This window comes from Macaca nemestrina, chromosome 4, assembly GCF_043159975.1.
Source record: "Macaca nemestrina isolate mMacNem1 chromosome 4, mMacNem.hap1, whole genome shotgun sequence".
NCBI classification, from domain to species: Eukaryota; Metazoa; Chordata; class Mammalia; order Primates; family Cercopithecidae; genus Macaca; species Macaca nemestrina.
Genome location: NC_092128.1, coordinates 82,701,368 through 82,723,047, shown reverse-complemented (window position 1 = coordinate 82,723,047; position 21,680 = coordinate 82,701,368). Strand labels below are relative to the sequence as shown.

The 21,680-nt window shown below is 38.1% G+C and overlaps 1 long non-coding RNA gene across 1 annotated transcript in view; it reads left to right on the top strand.

Moving 5' to 3' along the window:
* The window catches only part of LOC139362809 (uncharacterized), a 229,864-nt gene that overhangs the window by 13,629 nt on the left and 194,555 nt on the right, over window positions 1-21,680 (top strand). The window contains exon 2 of the long non-coding RNA XR_011622188.1: window positions 9,850-9,932. This is a non-coding gene — a long non-coding RNA (uncharacterized lncRNA). The remainder of the gene's footprint in view (window positions 1-9,849; window positions 9,933-21,680) is intronic.

The window sequence follows — 21,680 nt, the reverse complement described above, 5'->3', positions numbered from 1 at the left end:
AAGCCTGCAAGAAGTATGGGATTATGTAAAAAGACCAAATCTACGTCTGATTGGGGTGCCTGAAAGTGAGGGGGAAAATGGAACCAAGTTGGAAAACACTCTTCAGGATATCATCCAGGAGAACTTCCCCAGCCTAGTAGGGCAGGCCAACATTCAAATCCAGGAAATACAGAGAACGCCACAAAGATACTCCTCGAGAAGAGCAACTCAAAGACACATAATTGCCAGATTCACCAAAGTTGAAATGAAGGAAAAAATCTTAAGGGCAGCCAGAGAGAAAGGTCGGGTTACCCACAAAGGGAAGCCCATCAGACTAACAGCAGATCTCTCGGCAGAAACTCTACAAGCCAGAAGAGAGTGGGGGCCAATATTCAACATTCTTAAAGAAAAGAATTTTAAACCCAGAATTTCATATCCAGCCAAACTAAGTTTCATAAGTGAAGGAGAAATAAAATCCTTTACAGATAAGCAAATGCTTAGAGATTTTGTCACCACTAGGCCTGCCTTACAAGAGACCCTGAAGGAAGCACTAAACATGGAAAGGAACAACCGGTACCAGCCATTGCAAAAACATGCCAAAATGTAAAGACCATCGATGCTAGGAAGAAACTGCATCAACTAACGAGCAAAATAACCAGTTAATATCATAATGGCAGGATCAAGTTCACACATAACAATCTTAACCTTAAATGTAAATGGACTAAATGCTCCAATTAAAAGACACAGACTGGCAAACTGGATAAAGAGTCAAGACCCATCGGTCTGCTGTGTTCAGGAGACCCATCTCACACGCAGAGACATACATAGGCTCAAAATAAAGGGATGGAGGAAGATTTACCAAGCAAATGGAGAACAAAAAAAAGCGGGGGTTGCAATACTAGTCTCTGATAAAACAGACTTTAAACCATCAAAGATCAAAAGAGACAAAGAAGGCCATTACATAATGGTAAAGGGATCAATTCAACAGGAAGAGCTAACTATCCTAAATATATATGCACCCAATACAGGAGCACCCAGATTCATAAAGCAAGTCCTTAGAGACTTACAAAGAGACTTAGACTCCCATACAATAATAATGGGAGACTTCAACACTCCACTGTCAACATTAGACAGATCAACGAGACAGAAAGTTAACAAGGATATCCAGGAATTGAACTCATCTCTGCAGCAAGCAGACCTAATAGACATCTATAGAACTCTCCACCCCAAATCAACAGAATATACATTCTTCTCAGCACCACATCGTACTTACTCCAAAATTGACCATGTAATTGGTAGTAAAGCACTCCTCAGCAAATGTACAAGAACAGAATTTATAACAAACTGTCTCTCAGACAACAGTGCAATCAAGCTAGAACTCAGGACTAAGAAACTCAATCAAAACCGCTCAACTACATGGAAACTGAACAACCTGCTCCTGAATGACTACTGGGTACATAACGAAATGAAGGCAGAAATAAAGATGTTCTTTGAAACCAATGAGAACAAAGATACAACATACCAGAATCTCTGGGACACATTTAAAGCAGTGTGTAGAGGGAAATTTGTAGCACTAAATGCCCACAAGAGAAAGCAGGAAAGATCTAAAATTGACACTCTAACATCGCAATTAAAAGAACTAGAGAAGCAAGAGCAAACACATTCGAAAGCTAGCAGAAGGCAAGAAATAACTAAGATCAGAGCAGAACTGAAGGAGATAGAGACACAAAAAACTCTCCAAGAAATCAATGAATCCAGGAGTTGGTTTTTTGAAAAGATCAACAAAATTGACAGACCACTAGCAAGACTAATAAAGAAGAAAAGAGAGAAGAATCAAATTGACGCAATTAAAAATGATAAAGGGGATATCACCACCGACCCCACAGAAATACAAACTACCATCAGAGAATACTACAAACACCTCTACGCAAATAAACTGGAAAATCTAGAAGAAATGGATAATTTCCTGGGCACTTACACTCTTCCAAGACTAAACCAGGAAGAAATTGAATCCCTGAATAGACCAATAGCAGGCTCTGAAATTGAGGCAATAATTAATAGCCTACCAACCAAAAAAAGTCCAGACCCAGATGGATTCACAGCTGAATTCTACCAGAGGTACAAGGAGGAGTTGGTACCATTCCTTCTGAAACTATTCCAATCAATAGAAAAAGAGGGAATCCTCCCTAACTCATTTTATGAGGCCAACATCATCCTGATACCAAAGCCTGGCAGAGACACAACAAAAAAAGAGAATTTTAGACCAATATCCCTGATGAACATCGATGCAAAAATCCTCAATAAAATACTGGCAAACCGGATTCAGCAACACATCAAAAAGCTTATCCACCATGATCAAGTGGGCTTCATCCCTGGGATGCAAGGCTGGTTCAACATTCGCAAATCAATAAACATAATCCAGCATATAAACAGAACCAAAGACAAGAACCACATGATTATCTCAATAGATGCAGAAAAGGCTTTTGACAAAATTCAACAGCCCTTCATGCTAAAAACGCTCAATAAATTCGGTATTGATGGAACGTACCTCAAAATAATAAGAGCTATTTATGACAAACCCAAAGCCAATATCATACTGAATGGGCAAAAACTGGAAAAATTCCCTTTGAAAACTGGCACAAGACAGGGATGCCCTCTCTCACCACTCCTATTCAACATAGTGTTGGAAGTTCTGGCTAGGGCAATCAGGCAAGAGAAAGAAATCAAGGGTATTCAGTTAGGAAAAGAAGAAGTCAAATTGTCCCTGTTTGCAGATGACATGATTGTATATTTAGAAAACCCCATTGTCTCAGCCCAAAATCTCCTTAAGCTGATAAGCAACTTCAGCAAAGTCTCAGGATACAAAATTAATGTGCAAAAATCACAAGCATTCTTATACACCAGTAACAGACAAACAGAGAGCCAAATCAGGAATGAACTTCCATTCACAATTGCTTCAAAGAGAATAAAATACCTAGGAATCCAACTGACAAGGGATGTAAAGGACCTCTTCAAGGAGAACTACAAACCACTGCTCAGTGAAATCAAAGAGGACACAAACAAATGGAAGAACATACCATGCTCATGGATAGGAAGAATCAATATCGTGAAAATGGCCATAGTGCCCAAGGTAATTTATAGATTCAATGCCATCCCCATCAAGCTACCAATGAGTTTCTTCACAGAATTGGAAAAAACTGCTTTAAAGTTAATATGGAACCAAAAAAGACCCCACATTGCCAAGACAATCCTAAGTCAAAAGAACAAAGCTGGACACATCACGCTACCTGACCTCAAACTCTACTACAAGGCTACAGTAACCAAAACAGCATGGTACTGGTACCAAAACAGAGATATAGACCAATGGAACAGAACAGAGTCCTCAGAAATAATACCACACATCTACAGCCATCTGATCTTTGACAAACCTGAGAGAAACAAGAAATGGGAAAAGGATTCCCTATTTAATAAATGGTGCTGGGAAAATTGGCTAGCCATAAGTTGAAAGCTGAAACTGGATCCTTTCCTTACTCCTTATACGAAAATTAATTCAAGATGTATTAGAGACTTAAATGTTAGACCTAATACCATAAAAATCCTAGAGGAAAACCTAGGTAGTACCATTCAGGACATAGGCATGGGCAAAGACTTCATGTCTAAAACACCAAAAGCAACGGCAGCAAAAGCCAAAATTGACAAATGGGATCTCATTAAACTAAAGAGCTTCTGCACAGCAAAAGAAACTACCATCAGAGTGAACAGGCAACCTACAGAATGGGAGAACATTTTTGCAATCTACTCATCTGACAAAGGGCTAATATCCAGAACCTACAAAGAACTCAAACAAATTTACAAGAAAAAAACAAACAACCCCATCAAAAAGTGGGCAAAGGATATGAACAGACATTTCTCAAAAGAAGATATTCATACAGCCAACAGACACATGAAAAAATGCTCATCATCACTGGCCATCAGAGAAATGCAAATCAAAACCACAATGAGATACCATCTTACACCAGTTAGAATGGCGATCATTCAAAAGTCAGGAAACTACAGGTGCTGGAGAGCATGTGGAGAAATAGAAACACTTTTACACTGTTGGTGGGATTGTAAACTAGTTCAACCATTATGGAAAACAATATGGCGATTCCTCAAGGATCTAGAACTAGATGTACCATATGACCCAGCCATCCCATTACTGGGTATATACCCAAATGATTATAAATCATGCTGCTATAAAGACACATGCACACATATGCTTATTGCAGCACTATTCACAATAGCAAAGACTTGGAATCAACCCAAATGTCCATCAGTGACAGATTGGATTAAGAAAATGTGGCACATATACACCATGGAATACTATGCAGCCATCAAAAAGGATGAGTTTGTGTCCTTTGTAGGGACATGGATGCAGCTGGAAACCATCATTCTTAGCAAACTATCACAAGAACAGAAAATCAAACACTGCATGTTCTCACTCATAGGTGGGAACTGAACAATGAGATCACTTGGACTCAGGAAGTGGAACATCACACACTGGGGCCTATCATGGGGATTGCATTGGGAGTTATACCTGATGTAAATGACGAGTTGATGGGTGCAGCACACCAACATGGCACAAGTATACATATGTAACAAACCTGCACGTTATGCACATGTACCCTACAACTTAAAGTATAATAATAATAAATAAATTTTAAAAAAAAGAACTTCTATACAAAAAAGAAACTAATAACAGAGTAAACCGGCACCCTGTAGAATGGAAGACAATATTTGTCAACTGTGCATTCAACAAAATTTAATATCCAGAATCTATAAGGAGTTCAAACAAATCAACAAGCAAAAAACAATCCCATTAAAAATGGGTGGATGGCATGAACACACAATTCTGAAAAGAAATCATACTTGCAACAAATATGCATGTGAAAAATGTTCACTATCACTCATCAGTCGAAAGTCCCTTCCACATTTTCAGGTACCTTTATAGTAATACCCCACTTCTGCTATGATTTTCTATATTAGTCCATTTTTGCGTTGCTATAAAGAACTACCTAAGACTGGGTAATTTATGAAGAAAGGAGATTTAATTGACTCACAGTTCCACAGGATGTACAAGAAGCATGGTTGGTGAGGCCTCAGGAAACTTCTAATCACCGCAGAAAGATGAAGGGGAAATAAATAACTTCTTCACATGGCAGAGCGGGAGGAACAGAGCAAAGGGGGAAATGCTACACACTTTTAAACAACCAGATCTTGTGAGAACTCAACTATCATGAGAACAGCAAGGGGGAAAACCTCTCCCATAATTCAATCACCTCCTACCAGGTCCATCCCCCAATACTGGGGATTACAATTCAACATGAGATTTGATTGAGAACACAGAGTCAAACTGTAGCACTGAGTATATACCCAAAGTAATACAATTTGTTCTACCATAAAGACAAAGGCACAGGTATGTGCATTGCAGCACTATTCTCAATAGCAAAGACATGGAGTCAACCGAGGTGCCCATCAACAGTGGACTGAATAAAATAAATGTGGTACATATACAACATGGACTACTACTTAACTATCAACAAAAACGTGTTCATGGCCTTTGCAGAAACATGGATGAAACTGGAGGACATAATACTATAAAAATTAATGCAGGAACAGAAAACAAAATACAACATATTTTACTTATAAGTGGGAGCTAAACACTGAGTACACATGGTTGCAAAGAAAAGAACGATGGACATTGGGGCCCACTTAAAGGTGGAGTGTGGAAGGAAGGTGAGGATTGGAAAACTACCTATTGGGTGTTATGCTGATTACCTGGGTGACAAAATTGTCTGTACACTGAACCTTCACAACATGCAATTTATCCATGTAACAGAGCTGCATGTGTACCTCTTGAAACTAAAGTAAGAGTTGTAAGGAAAGAAAAATAAAATTTATGGAGTTATTTATTTTTTATTATTTACAGTTTAGGTTATTTTCTATAATTTCCCCAAACAAAATGATAGGACAGTATGATCTGCTCCTTTCACTTTATGTTTAAGTCCTATAGCATAGTCTCTAAGATAATTCCTTTTAAAAACATCTGACATGAGGTACTACCCATTTTTATCAGAGATCTTTATTAATGCTTTAATATTTAAATTGATCTTTTCTGAAGCTTAGCTAGGTATGTTATTCTTTTCTTTAGTTTTTAATTTATTTGACTCTGATGCATTTCCATTTGTCTATGAGTTTCTAATTCTATCTTCCAGTATTATTTTTAGTGGTTCACTACATTTTCTATTTCACTCTGTACTTGATTTGAATTTCATTCACATGATATCTTCAGTGCTCCAGTTGGCAATCATGAGGGATTTAACAGTAAAGAAATTGAGCAGTGAAGGTGGGTAGCTTATATTAATGGGAAAAACCTAGTAACAGGTTTTATGAGTGGTCAATTCACTTCTGAATATTTTTGGGCAGTGATGAGTTTTGTTTTTTTCTGTCCTATCTTATAAATTTAGGGGTTTAGAAAATAAATACTCAAATATTAGGGAATTTCTATAATTTTTTTTAGCTAGACATAAAGAGAAAGTATCCTTAAAGACTGATTGTGACTTGACTAAGAGCCCAAACTATCCCTCATGGAAGCTTCTTCACCATGAGTCTTGGAACTCTCTCTGCAGTGGCACAGTGTACCACCACGTCTCCAGAAACATCCATCTGTGGGTGCATATGACCACGTTGTAAATATTTCCACTCATTCTCATCATCCTTTCTAAAATACCAGTAATTTCCTCTTTTTCTCTCTCCCCCCACCACCTTCTTTCATTATTAGTACTATCTTCTTAAACAAATTTTAGCTGTATGCTTTTCAAGAGATTGAAGAAAAATAATAGACTGTATTTCTGGAGCAATTTAGGTTTACAGAATACGGAGAGAATTCCTTATATCCCCCTTTCCCTTGCACAGTTTCCCCTGTTATAAACATCTTGCATTAGTGTGGTACATTTTTAATAATTGATAAATGAATACTGACACATTTTTATTAACTAAATCCCATAGTTTACATTAGCTTTCACTCTGTTTTACATTCTATGGGTTTGGACAAATGTATGATGGCATATATTGACAATTACAGTATAATACAGAATGGTTTCACTGCCTTAAAAATCCCACATGCTCTACCTATTAATTCCTTCCTCCCTTCCTTCTCCTGAGATCCTGGTGGCCTCTGTTCTTTGTACTGTCTCTATGGTTGTGCCTTTTCCACAATCTCATAGAGTTGAAATTATATACTATGTGGCTTTTTCATATTGGCGTCTTTCACTTTCTCCATGTCTTTTTATGGCTTGACAGTTCATTTCTTTTTCTTGCTAAATGATATTTTATTGCATGAAAGTACCACAGTTTGTTTGTTCGTTCATTTATTAAATAACACCTTGGTTGCTTCCAAGTTTCGGTAATAACAAATCTTACTATGTGGACATAAGTTTTAACTCCTTTGGGCAAATACCAACAAGCATTATTGACCATATGATCCCACAGAATATGTTTGGTTTTATAAGACACTGCCAAACTCTCTTCGACAGTGACTGTAACATTTTGCATCACCATCAGCAATGAGTGGGAGCTCCTGTTGTACCATATCCTCGCCAGCATTTGGTGTTGTAACTGTTTTGTATTTTGGTCATTCTAATAGGTGTGTAGTAGCATCTCATTGTTTTATTTACACCTCCTTAATGACATATGATGTTGAGCATCTTTCTAAATGCTTATTTTCCATCTGTATATCTTCTTTGTTTAAGTGTCTGTTCAGATTTCCTGCCTACTGTTTAAATGGGTTTTTTTCTTATTGTTGAATTTTAAGAGTTCTTTGATATTTTGGATATCTGTTCTTTTTTCAGATATGTGTTTGGCAAATATTTTTTCCCAATCTGTGGTTTGTCTTTTCATTTTCTTAACTTTCAGGAGATTTTTATTGCTAATTCTTCCTTTTTATGATAAATGAGTCCATCATTTTCATACCTGATTCAAAAGACATTCATTACAATCTTTCTGAATCTTGACATCTTCAGTCTAAATTAGCACATACTACTTTGAATCTGACTTAAATAATTTGCTAGTTTATTATAAAATAAAGTTTAATATAATGTATGTATCATCTAAATCAGTCTTTTATTTCCTGCTTATTCTTATTATTAGACTTTTTTCTTTAGAAGAATAGTTTTGAATTGTTTTCTGACAATTAGCCATGGTTTCTATTTTGAGCTTTTTAATGTGGTGCTTATTGAAATAAAAACTATTTTTAGTCTATCATTTTCTTAGTACAGTTTTTATGAAGTAATCTTTAATGCATGTTGCCAAGTGAAGGAAGCCTGTCTGAAAAGGCTGCGTATTGTATGTAGCCATACATATACAACAATATGACATTGTGCAAATGGCAAAACTTATAGTAAAAAGAGCCGTGGTTGCTAGGAAGTTGAAAGGGGCAGGATGAATGGAAAAGCACAGGTGATATTTTACGACAGTGAAACTATTCTGTATGATACTTTCATGGTGGATACATGACATTCTGGATTTGTACAAACCCATAGAACTGTAAAACAAAATGAGTGAACTTCAGTTAATAACATGGTCTCAGTATTGGCTCATTAGTTGTAATAAATGCACCAGTAATGCAAGATGTACCATACTAATACATAGGAGACTATGATAGAGAAGTAGAGGGAGTGAAGTTGAGGGAGTAATGGGAACTCTGAACTTTCCACTCAATTTTTCCATCAACCTAGAACAGCTTATTAGATTTAAAAAAAAAAAAATCTTTGGACTGGGATCTATTTATTACTGTGGAAAAGAATGAAGTCTTGGACTCAGTCTATCAGTCTATCTTAATGTTTACTTTGAATAAAGAGCATACTCCTCTTTCATATGGATAGAAATGAGATCAGACAGTCATTAAGATCCTATGCGGAGAATTGAAAAGGCTGTTGTATGGATAACCGGTATGAGTTATGTCAGAAACCTAAGTTCGGGGAAGAATATACACACCTATAATACCAAAAAGGAAATTATTCAAATGTTTATTAGAATAGTAGATGCAGGTAAGTACATACTGAGTGAAGTGCAGCTAAAATCCAGTTATGTCATTATTCTCAATAAAATGTTTTAAAAGAAACTGACAAATTCTAGGCACATACGGTGATTTGTAAAGAGGGACAGGTGATCTGGAATTATTTGAGATGGATTTGGTTGGTGACTGGAGTAGGGGTGTAAAGGAATCTGGCTAGTCCTGATCCTGTGTTTCACCTGAAAACCAGGATCACAAAGCTATAATATCCTAGTAATATCTATTCAGAAGCCAAAATCTATTGTCTTAAAATTTCTACTCACCTTCTTTAGTTTTATCTGTTGAAACGTAAGTTTTAAATGTAAGAACAAGTGTGATCTAGGATATACTAATAATAGTATTATAACTTATTTTTGTTTTCCCTGTTGTATACATTTAATCAATATCCTAGTTCTTCTCCTGATCTTAAACTAAAGCAAGCCTCTTAATCCTTTGGCCAAACAAGTTTTATTTTAATGATTATATTTTCAAATTTCACATAACAATAAAAACTCTGAGCCCAATTTGAAGTTGAGGGCTCTCTGCTTCATGAGTTTGGGCCTGCTGCATAGACGGAATGCCTACGGTTGGAGAAACGAAAGTGATTCATTTCTTTTCTCCTTCCCTATCTCACTCCTCTGTTCTTGCCAGCACAGGGGTTAGAGCAGAAGAGAGGGAGAAGAGGAATGCTTTTGCTGAAAGGATAGCTGGTACTGCCCCTGGGTTTGCTGTATCTGGCAGGAGTTAAAGCTGTCTATCCTCATATGTATTTCTTGTAGAGTGTTCTCCCTGGTTATTCCAGAAACACCAGTCGCTGAGGATCTCTCACCTGCAGTTCCCTGCTGGATCTTCATTCTGACTGGTAAGTTATTGCTTCTTTTGCTGAGGTCTTCACACCTCCTCCCGTGGTTTTCATGGAAAGGAACTTATGTAACCCCATACTTGCTCCTTCATGTGACTTGCACCTGGTCGTGAAAAATTCTGGTGCATTCTTGTTCCTTAAAACTCTGAGTACCTGCAGATCCCCATGTGGGGATAGTCTCTCCTGTGCTTTTCATGAGAAAGATAGCCACGTGCCTAGTTTCTGTGTATTCTCCAGGTTAAATTCTAACACCCGCCCAGGAGATTCCCCTCACTCCTCACAGCTCTTCTTCATTGATTTGGTGTTGAAAGATAATGCTTCCCCATCCCTTCATTCTTTGAAAAACTCTGCTTTAAACCTTTATTCATAGTGACTGAGAGGTATAGAGGTCATCTCATGATTCCTGCCTTCCATAATAAATCCTTGTTCAGAACTTCACTTTCCCATTTTAATCTCTTATAGCAGAAGCAACCCAGAACATACTTTTTCTTCAAATATTGAGATTTGTAAAGAATCCCTCTGTCATCTCATTTTTATGCCAAATTCATTTACTGAAGGAGTGACATCCCCAGACTCCTCAATGTCATTTTTCCTGTTTTGAGCTTAACGTGATCTAATTGAAGAGGGCCTTTTAAATATGTGGCAAGTAATAAGACAAACCTACCAGACCAACAGTGATAATTCAACAAAAGACACATATTTGTGATATATAAATCAAATGCTAATAAGATATGTTCAACATTTAAGTATTTTACTCATGAGAGGAGTGGGTGATGGGTTTTTTAAAAACACATATATATATAAAAGAAAAAGGGTTAGCCTGAAAAGTGAAAGCTCCCTCCTATGAAATGGCAGAAGAAATTATTTAATAGATTATCAGATGCATACTTTGTAGATTTCTATATATACTTTCCTTAGATTGCTAAGCTAAGTATGAAAGCATGACCTACTTTTCCTCAACTTATGCCTCATAGTGGGTATTTGCTCTATTCTCTGTACTGCTATTTTCTCCCTGAGTCACTCTTCTACAGAAAACACTTCCAAAATTGACTCATGAAAGACAGACAGTTCTGAGTATCTTAATCATAGATTCATAGTTTGTATTCATCTGGTTCACAATTCTGTGAATTTCCAATTTTTGTTCAATTATTTATATAAAAATGAACACATTTTAACTCTTATTTAATTGGCAGTATCTAATAATATCTCCCATTTGCTACTTGCCTTGTGGACATTGAGAGAAAGGTTCAGAAAATTCAACTGGCATTTGGGAAGGCTGGCCTAGATAATCCTATTTCTGGAAAATTATTGATTTGTACTACATTATACATTAAAAACCTCTTCTTAAAATTATGTCACTCTTTTCCTTTCTCCTCAGTTAAATCTATGGGATCTCCCTTTTATTTGTTTTTCAATTGTATCAGGTTCCAGCCCCAGCTGAGGTCCAAGGGGAGTGGGTGGATGAATGGCAGATAGCTGAAAGAACACTTGGGGGCCATAGGCAGGTGAAATGTAGTTTTATTCAGCAGCTCTCTCATCAACAGCCTACTCACATTAACTCTCTCACATTGTTCACCTTTATCTCCGCTGTCTGCTCCAGCTCTGTGGCTCCTGCTGCCCCCATGCCTGCAACAGCATGGCCGGCTCTCCCTTGCCTTCAGGGTCAGCAGCTTAACTCTTTCTCTCTCTGGGCACCAGCACGAGCCCTGCCATGGCTCCCCTCTGTCTTGCAGATGGACAGCTCTGGTTCTCTCTCTTTCTCTGGGTGCCATCACCATGTCAAGTCATGCCCAGGAGCCCATACAGTGTTAGTAGGGCAGTTATACCTTCTACAGACAATAGTGGCTCAGAGCCAAGAATGCGCTTACACAAACAGATTATATAACAAGTGGAGTATGTGCCTGCACCCTAAACTTGCTGAGTCATGCAAGCCTGGATCTCTGCCTTGGCCTAATTCTTGACCAAAGCACATCCATGTGCCTTACACTCTACCCACTAGGCCGAGGGAGACATAGGTTTTGGACACACAGGTTTGATACATAGCTTTGGGCATGCAGACCCGGTACACAGCTTTGGCACATAGGCCTCAGACACATAAACCTGACACATACACTCTGGGCATGCAGGCCCGATGGACAGGTTTGGGCATGCAGGCTTTATACATACACATGGGCTTTGATAAACTGCTCAGCTATAGGTGCAGATTACCATAGGCATTGCCTCCTTGGTGGTTACCATTCACACTGCCCTGAATTCGGTTCATTAGCTACTTTGCCTATACCTGGTTTCAAACCACATAGTGTCCGTACTAGACTGGACTGTGACACCAGTCCAGGCAGCAGTAGTACCTTGGCTAGACCCATCTGTATACCATGCCCTATTAGGAATGGGGGGATGCACTTCTTAACGGTGAAAGCTCAGCATCTAGGGGTGCCTCAGTCTCCATGGCCTTACCTTGCACTAGGATCCTAAGGCTTCTTGTACCTCTGTTGCTAAGGGAGTTGTACTCAGCGTACTCCTCTGTTCCAAGTAGGCACCCCACTTCACTAAAGTGGATCTGTGTTGTTTCAGTCCAGGGGTTATTACCCACGAAGGCACCCATCCTGCTATTGGGTAAATCGTCCGCACGGTGATGACTGTAACCCATCCTGACATGTTCTTATAAGGCTGAAGGGCGGTGTATGCAGTTACTAACTGCTTCTCTATTAATGAACACCAGAACTCAGCTCTCTTCCACAGCTGGGACTAAAAGCCTACTGGTTCTTCCAAGCACTCCATGCGCTGCCATAGGCTCTAGCCAGCACTATCTGTAGTTGCATGTACATCAAGTTTAAATGAGAGCCCCTGGTTAACTACCCGCAGGGCTTGTGCCTGCTGAATAGCCTGCTTGGCTATTGGAAAAGGCTGCCTCAACCTTATCATCCTAATCCCAGGCAAAAGGGGCGTTGCCAATTTTAAATCTGCAAGAGAATCAAAGGTTAACATAACATCATCAACAAGATTATGAGATAGAGTGGGGCTATGCATATTGCCCTGTAGAAACACTGTGAAAGTCCACTGTCACCCTCCCATGAAGGCAAACTATTCCTGGTTCTCTGGACAAGAAATCCCAGTTCCATTGTTAAGCAGTCCAGCAAGTCTGTGACAGACGGTATGGCTGTGAAGCCGTGCAAAACATCCCCAGCTAGAATGTCCTCAGGCATGGGAGAGACATACACGATTCATGAGCGGAGAACCAAGCAGCCGATGCCAAGATGCAAAGATACAGGTTTCACTTTCACTGACCAGTCTTCATGACCATCAGTAACTGCAGCTCTGCCCAGAAACTTATCCGGGTTCAGAGTCCAGTAGATTGCCAAGTCCACATATGGCCTTTGGTCGTCCAGTGCCCTCCAAGCCAGGCATCTTGGTCAGTCTCTTACCAAACAGAAAAGGCTTTACACTTCCGCCTAACTGCAGCAGGCAATCTGTGAACTGGAACACTCGGGCGAGACTGGGTTGCCCCGCAATGTCCTTTTCCCACATGACTTACACTAAGTCTGTACATGACAGCCGACATTACTTGCTTAACTCCTGCAACTCAGTGGGGGTATAAGCACTGTAAGAGCTGTGTTCCACCACTGTGAGGGGACCCTGTGCTCTCCCCTGGGGTCCCATTGGCTGCTCATGTTCTGCCTTTTGATGGATCACAGGGCGAGCTCGCAGCAGAGGAGCCTCCTCCCTGCCCTGCATCCTGCAGGGACTGGGCATGCACCTCCCGCAGCACAGTTACAAATGCCTGTCTGACTCTGCTGGCAAAGGTGTGTTCCTCCTTGGTGCTGTGCCTTTCCAGGTACTTCAGTGCCCTCTTCATACTCACAGGAGACCCATCCACTGCCCCCCATGTTTCCATCAGATCCCATCCTTGCAGCATGGCTGCCACTGGGTACCACAGTCCATGCTGCGGCCACAAAGCCAACCGAGGAGCCCTCAGGGGCTGAAGACCCACTCACCTCATCCTGCTGACAATGCCAATTGTCAGGTTCCAGCCCCAGCTGAGGTCCAAGGGGAATGGTGGATAGCTGAAAGAACACTCCGGGGGACCATAGGCAGGTGAAATGTAGTTTTAATCAGCAGCAGCTTACTCACATTCACTCTCTAACACTGTCCACCTTTATCTCAGCTGTCTGCTCTGGGTCTGCGGCTCCTGCCCTTCCAACAGCTGCATAGCAGGCTCTCCCTTGCCTTCAGGGTCAGCAGCTTAACTCTTTCTCTCTCTGGGCACCAGCACGAGCCATGCAATAGCTCTCCTCTGTCTATCTGCAAGACAGACAGCTCTGATTCTCTCTCTCTCTCTTTCTCTGTGTGCCAGCGCCATGTCAAGCCATGCCCAAGATCCTGTACAGTGTCAGCAGGGCCGTTATGCCTTCTACAGACAATAGTGGCTCAGAGCCAAGTATAAGCTTATACAAACAGGTTATATAACAAATGGAGTATATGCCTGCACCCTAAACTCGCTGAGTAATGCAGGTCTGGATGTCTGCCTTGGCCTAATTCTTGACCAAAGCACATCCATGTACCTCACAAATTGTTTGTCTTCTAGCAACTGATAACCTAGAAAAACTTAGGCAAGCACCAAACAACAGAATAGTAACTCAATAAAGGAGGTGTGGCATGCAGCCACAAACATAGAACCAGAAGGCCAGGCTGAGTGGATGTGAATTCCTTTTTGTCATTTGTTAGCTACTTTATATTGGGTAGGTTTCTTAAACTCTGCGACTTAGTTTTTTAATCCATAAAAATAGTAATAGGGCTGGTTGTGGTGGCTCATGCCTGTAATCCCAGCACTTTGGGAAGCTGAGGTGGGCAGGTCGCAAGGTCAGGAGTTTGAGACCAGCCTGGTTAACATGGTGAAACCTCGTCTCTACTAAAAATGCAAAAAAATAGCCTGGTGTGCTGGTGGGCACCTGGTACTCAAGAGGCTGAGGCAGGAGAATCGCTTGAACCCAGGAGGCGGAGGTTGCAGTGAGCCAAGATCGCGCCACTGCACTCCAACCCAGGTGACAGAGCAAGACTCCATCTCAAAAAATAAATAAATTAAATAAATAATAATAGTATCACATACATCACAGAGTAGAAAATAGGATTCAGTGAGTTAATATATCCATAAAGTGCTTCTCATAGTGCCTGGAATATGGAATGCACTCAATGAATGTACGTATTTTAGTATTTCTACAATAATAATAGCTCACTAAACAGATGCCAAATCCTAATCTGTGTCTAAGAATTACAGAAAATTGTACCAGTCTCAATCATTTTTCACATAAAGCAGAAATGAAAGTTAATACCCTTTCCTTCCCATGATTATCCTTTGTCTGACCCTTAGCACACTGGCTTGAAAATTCTATAAAAACACAAACACAGGACACTGGAATCTAAACGGACAAACTATTTTCAGAAGTATTTTCAGAAGATAGGAAAGGGGATCAGGAATACCTTTTGCTGATCAGAATGTCTAATCCTACACATTGGAAGAAAATAAGAGCCGTCAGCAAGCACACACCCCATTCCAGAAAGAAACCATCTCCGACAGACTTAATGGCTCATATGTCCTGGTCAGGTCCTAGGGTTTGTGGTTACCTCACTTGTCCCTCACAGAAGGGGCCTAAATGGGAACCCTTAATGCCTGGGGGTTCTGTGCAATTCCTGAACCTATGGTTGGAGGTGCTCCTGATGTTTTGCTGGTTTAAATTACCTCCTTTGAGTTTGGAACAAATTATTCTGAAGAGTTACATTCCAGTACCCTGTCTACTTTTCTATTTCTGTGTTTCCTGTTTTCTCCTCTTACCACTCTGGAGATACAGGCCACAGTGAAAATGTGTTCACAGTGAGTGTCATGGTAAAGAAAAGGATGGAATATGGTTCCCTAGTCCTCTCCCCACCCTGCCCCTGTCGATCTCCTGCCAACACCCACACTGTGCAGAAAGCTCTGAGGATACAAGTTCATGGTAAAATCTAGAGATTCTTTTAAAAATGTCTCTGAAATGACTAAGTTGAGAGTTATTTTTTTCCTATATTAATGTAACTTTAAAATGGCAAATGATTTCTATTGAAACGTATGTTTTTCTACTATATTGTGTTTTGTAAGTTATAACCTCTATGCAGTCAATAATGTTATACATTTTAAAAATAACTGACCCTCAAATTCCTGTATTGATCATAGTTCTGCATCAATCAATACTAATCTCTCAGACAAATTAGTCTTTACATTGACCAGAAAAAGTCATTATATGCATATTAGCTAGGTACTACAACATAAATTGAATTAATTTAAGGAGTGAAAAATATACAGCTTTTTGTATTACTTCATATTTGATACTTCCAGCCTTAATTCTTTACCACATTTTTAATGTTAAAAAATTATCCCAATAACTTAACCAGCAGCTATCTACTCATTAAGTGAAATAAATAAAATTTCAGAACAATGTCTGGCTCATAAAGGTACTCATATTATATTCTGACCTCTTTCAATTTTTATCTTTCAAGATTAAGAAATTAAGAATTTCATCATCTCCATTATATATGTATATATAGATAGAAATACTAGAAAATGTGGCATTGACATTAAAGACCAAATGCTGCCTCATTGATGTGGCTGATTTATTCTCAGAGTGGTAAGTGTGGATGGAGATTACAAACTGGGGAGTACTGAAATGTTTCACAAGAACACTTGATAATAATGTCACTCTTTCTCTGCCCCATTCCAAACACTGTCCATATAACAGGATTTTTATGTTCAAGACCAGGAGTTTGCCTATTTCTTTTTTTGTTCTTATTTCTTTTTAATGTCTCTGTTCCCACCATCTCTACCAATCCCTGTACACATGCATGTGTGCTGACACATACACAGTCCAATATAGTATGCCCATGTCTATTCAGTACCCAATCTTTATTATCATATGAATAAATGCTTCAAAATCAACTGTATGTGTTAAGTTTTAAGATTATTACTTCACATTAATCCATGTTTAATAGAAAAGGTTCTATGAAATTGCTGACATGTAGCCATCTTACACCTTCAGTAATGATCAGACTGATATCTTGGTCTTATCTAAGGTACCTGGTCATTGCTCTGCCAGTCAGCAGTACTCCATGTGTGAATGTATCACATAATATAATGAAAGGCCATTGTAATTCTTGGCTAGTCAGGATGTTGCTTCTTAGTTCATTTGACTGTGTGCCCGGTTCTGTTCCACTAGCCCACATTGCTTGGTGGGGTTCCCTTTCACTGCTCTTAAAAACACTCCTCCTTTTTTTTACTGTGACTAAAGACACCTAGACTTATGTTTTTCTTGATTTTAAACTTAAAAAAAAAAAAAACAAAACAAACAAACAAAAAAAAACAAAAAAAAACCCAGAAGGAAACTTGACTTAAAATAACTTTTGTTTTATACCCAGCAAAAAGTATCTGAGATAGGGAATGTTAAAGGGGTCTATACATGCTTAGAGTGGGAGAGGAGAGGAAATGCTTAGAGGGTACATGCTTACAGAAGGCTTTTTTTATTCTGACCCATCATCCTCAACCAGCCCCCATGCAGCTCTCCTCCTTTGTAGCAGGGCCAGAGAAGAGCTCCAGTCCCAGTGCTGATACTGCGATTAACCCCCAAGCCAAACCCAGCTTTTATATTTGCTTCCAACTCATAGCTTTTGACCCATTTCAGGATTTTGTTTGCCTGTTTTTGTAGAGAGTCTTTTTTTTTTCCCTCAATTTATGATAATCAAGCAAAAATATAAAAAAAAACATTATATATTGGATTCAGTTATTTTGTCTTTTTTTTCTTTTTTATGGTCTATAATAAAGTGTACAACATGATTTTTTGAATACACATATACATAGTAAAATGATTACTTCACAGTACCTAAATCCATGATAAAAACATGATAGCATACAGGCCGGGCGCCGTGGCTCACACCTGTAATCCCAGCACTTTGGGAGGCCGAGGCGGGCAGATCACGAGGTCAGGAGATCGAAACCATCCTGGCTAACACAGTGAAACCCCGTCTCCACTAAAAATACAAAAAATTAGCCAGGCGTGGTGGCGGGCACCTGTAGTCTCAGCTACTTGGGAGGCTGAGGCAGGATAATGGTGTGAACCAGGGAGGCGGAGGTCGCAGTGAGCCGAGATTGTGCCACTGCACTCCAGCCTGGGTGACAGAGTGAGACTCCATCTCAAAAAAAATTAAAAAAAGATAATATATAAATGAATAACTGCCTCACGTATTGAATAAAATCTACACTCTCCTTGGATAATCTTTAATGTAATCTCTGCTATTACATCTGTCTTAATATTTTCAGTGGTGAATGAATTATTTTTGTATCTTTGGTGTTCACATTTGTACAAACACCAAAGATACAAAAGCAGAGTATTTATATATGTGTACATATGTCTGAAAACATATATAAATACCATATATATAGACAAACTATATATATATGTTTTCAGACTTGTTATGTGAAAAGTGGTGAAATAATTTTATGTTTTTAAGACATTTTCTTTACTTGCTATATAATTTTTTGAAGTTTCAGATAAATTCAGACAAGTAAAGTAACTACCGTTTAACTTTTACTCCTTCAATGCTGTAACAAGGCTGAAAGATATAAATGAAAAAGAAAAACAAGCTGCCCATAGTTTAAATAATATCTTTAGGTCATTTCAGTATTTTAGCATTCTCTTTGCTAACCTTTTGACTGTAATATAATTATTAACAGTAATCCTTTCTATCACAATTGGAAAATTGAAATTTTCAAGTGGTCTAACACATATATTAAAAATAACACTTTTATAGATAGAGAATGAAAACCAGAGCCTGTATTTGAGCATAATTATGAGATTCATATATTAATGGAGTAATTTTTAGAAATAAATGGCCAGACATTTTAAAATTATAAATTTTTAGGAAAAATAATGGTATTATCTAATTTGAATAGAATTTACTGTGATGCTCACTATAGACTGTATACCTAGAGTTGCACAGTATGTTACTTAGAATTACCATGTGATTAATTTTTAATTTTCAGCTTTTTATTGAAGTTCTCCACCTTGTTATCTAACCATGTGACTATGTTCATCACGTTTATTTTAATATCCTTGTCTGATAACTCCAATATCTATATCTACTGTGGGTTTGTTTCTATTATCTTTTTTGTTTTCTGGCTTTGATACACTTGGTCTCTTTCCTTGGTATGTCTGACAATTGTCTAATGGGATGCTGTCTGCCTATTGTGTATAAAAAATTATGAAGGTAGTCTCTAGATACTGTTTTCTTTGTCATAAGAGAATTTCCCAGTTGCTTCCTTCAAGCAGACAGAAGGGATAGAATATATTAATGCAATTCAGTGAGAGATGGAGCTTGTTTAGAATTGCAGTTTCATCTTAGTAAAAGCTGGTTTAATTTTGGTTCACCTCTGAAATAAATATGTGTGTATGTGTATGTATACACATATACCACAAATACAAATCTAAACATATGTGACATGGGATCTTCTTTGGCTGAGTAGAATTGGTATCAACATTCACAGTTCTTGCCTGGGGTGTTTACCAGGACCCCTTCTCCTTGATGTCCCCATACCACATTTCAGTCCCTTCAACCCCCTAGGAAGCCCTGTTCCGTTCCTTAGCCCTTTACCTTTTGCTTGTGAATTAGCAAATGCTTTAACAGGAAAAAGCAATAATGAATATTGGGCAGAGTCCTTTGTAATTCTTTTTCCTCTGAGATCATAGCCTCTCAAATCCACAGCTTTTATTGGTCTCCAGTGTCTTTAAATTGATGTAATTTGGATTTTGGACAACCTTACCACTTCTCTTCACCAGGGACTTAGGTCTGCAAAAGATTTTTCTGCAGAAGGCACAGTGTATTACTAAAGATGCAAAATGTAAAGTACATTTAAGTATGTTATTATCTGTAGAATTTGTGATAACTAATTTCAGGATACTTGAATACTATACTCAAAAATACTCCTACTCCTGCTCCAATTTTAACCTGGGAGTGAATAATTTAATGTGCATAAATGATTCAACCTATAATGGATAACCTAACATATAATGGGCAATTTAGTTCAATAACTGGTTAGATCTGAATTTTCCAGACCAGAGCACAGTCTAGATTTTACATTTTATAACGTCATGCCATTCAATATCTAAGTAATTGCATAACCTCTATATCAAGCTCCAAGCTTTAGCTACAACTATGTTTCAACAGGATTCCTATTGTAGCTCTTATTTGAACTTAACCTATTTCATTTTTTTTTTATAGTCACAATCATTTTGTTTTTGTCTTGTAATAAATGGTAACAGGTAAAGGGCTTGAGTATGAGTGATAGTGAAAGTAATGATGACAAATATAAATAACCTAAGAATGTGTATTATTTGCTCTTGACTATTTATCTCAATGTAAGTTTACTTCTTATAAAAATGTCATTTCTTTTCATTCCTGATGTGAAACCTGCCCTTTAATAAATGAGAAAGAATGCCATTTTATGACTTCACATAACTCAACACTATGAATTACTACAAATATACATTAATATACCATTTCTGCAGAAGCCTATTTCATGTACCTTTGCAAACAAATGAGAAAGGCACACTAGAGGAATTAGATACTTAACCGTTTAGTAGCAGTTCTGACTTACAGCTTTGACATAACACTTTAACAAAACAATGAAGTGACTGATTCAAGAAAAGTAGTTATACTACAAATTACACTCTCTCAAATATTTGGTTCAAAATTTCAGATGTGAGTTATTATTACCACAGCCTGTAGGCACTCATTTAAGCATTATTGCCTTTTATAAATGGTTTGTGTGAATCAGTTCTATAAGAAAAACATTCTTCCTCATTAACCACCTCCAAACTACAACCATCAATTAATGTTAAGGGGCCATATATAGGAAGGATGGTATGGGGGAAGTTTGACTCTGAATTCATTCATATATATACATACTGTAAAAGTTTGACTTCTAATTTTAGAGCTTTTCCAACAACTGAAAAGTCAAGTAGCGTGACTTTCACTGTTGAGATGTATAATTTAAAAATCCTGTATTAATAATTGTTTGAGGCTACTTGTCTCTGATGTATGGTTTCATTTTTTTTGTGAATGGATTAATACCACCATTCTTTATTTCTGTTTCACCATAGTTATCATCATTCCCCAAGCTCAATGATAAAAACGTGAAGTTCCATATAAATCTTGAATTATTATTTGCTTTTCTATTTATTCATATGCCAAATACATTTGAAGAATTTAATACATTCTTGCTAAAATAAATTTTTTGCTTTTTATCTCTATTTGATGTATCTATCAGCTTTAGTATATGGAATTTATCATAGGCGTATGAGAATGCATTTGGTTCACTAGAGCATTGATATTTAACCGTGCTTTGCATTCTGCTCTTCACACATGTTCTTACTTACAAAAACATGCATGAATTGTGGGACTAAGAAATACAGAAATAGATGCTAGCCACCAAGAATCTCCATATGCAGAAAAGAAAAAAATAATATGATTTGGACGAAGTAATAACAGTCATCATTATCATAATTATGTTCACTAAGATATGTTGAATGGTTATGAAATGCCAGTCTCTGTTCTAAGTGCTTAGAGTTCCTGACATCTTAGCTTCACACAACCAAGAGCATATAGCAGAAGTGAGAGTAAACAGGGTATTTTTCACAGATAAAAGGACACATGCTAAAGATCAAGACTGAAAAA